This window comes from Penaeus monodon, chromosome 22, assembly GCF_015228065.2.
Source record: "Penaeus monodon isolate SGIC_2016 chromosome 22, NSTDA_Pmon_1, whole genome shotgun sequence".
NCBI lineage: Eukaryota > Metazoa > Arthropoda > Malacostraca > Decapoda > Penaeidae > Penaeus > Penaeus monodon.
This window is the reverse complement of record NC_051407.1, coordinates 8,301,282-8,301,920: the sequence shown is the minus strand read 5'-3', so window position 1 is coordinate 8,301,920 and position 639 is coordinate 8,301,282. Positions and strand designations below refer to the sequence as shown.

At 40.1% G+C, this 639-nt stretch overlaps 1 protein-coding gene across 1 annotated transcript in view; it reads right to left on the bottom strand.

The window, feature by feature from the left end:
* Positions 1-639, bottom strand: part of LOC119586903 — a gene marked incomplete in the record, with an annotated part of 5,214 nt that overhangs the window by 3,752 nt on the left and 823 nt on the right.

Here is a 639-nt window from a genome sequence, read left to right as displayed (position 1 = left end):
CAGGCGCGCATTGATGCGCTGGGGTCTCTACCTTCAGCAATTTGAGTTCACTATCCGCTATATAAGAGGAACTGAGAACGTAGGAGCTGATCTACTCTCAAGGCTGATCAGCGGAAGCAGCAGTGACCTTGAGGACAGTCTACCTGAAACGTCTCGCAACCCGGGACCTCAACTACAATATCATGAAGCGGAGGTGGAGCATCAACTGCAGAAGAATCTTCATTCCCGGGGAGGTGCGAAGCAGAATCAGACTTTGATTATAAAGGAAGTATAGTTCTAAATTCTTTTTTTTTGAAACACAAACTTGAAGTACGTGGGATATCTACATTGCATGTATACATATAATCGACTAATTATTAACTTGCTAGTGGTATTACCATGATATAAATTCAATTTTGTGCTTCATTTATAAAGGTGGAAGATAGAAATGTAAACATCCTGTAGATGTTTTATATATTTTTCTCAACTTTCAGCTGAGGTTCGAAACCTGCACTACTTGACTCCTGCGCAGGTTATCACTTCAGAATCTAACCTTGAAGGAGAGAAGCTATCACTTCAAGTGGATTTTTTTCTCGTCTTAGTTAAATTAGCTAACAAGAAGATATCTTTAGTTGGAGCGTATACTTTTGGTGGGGGTAA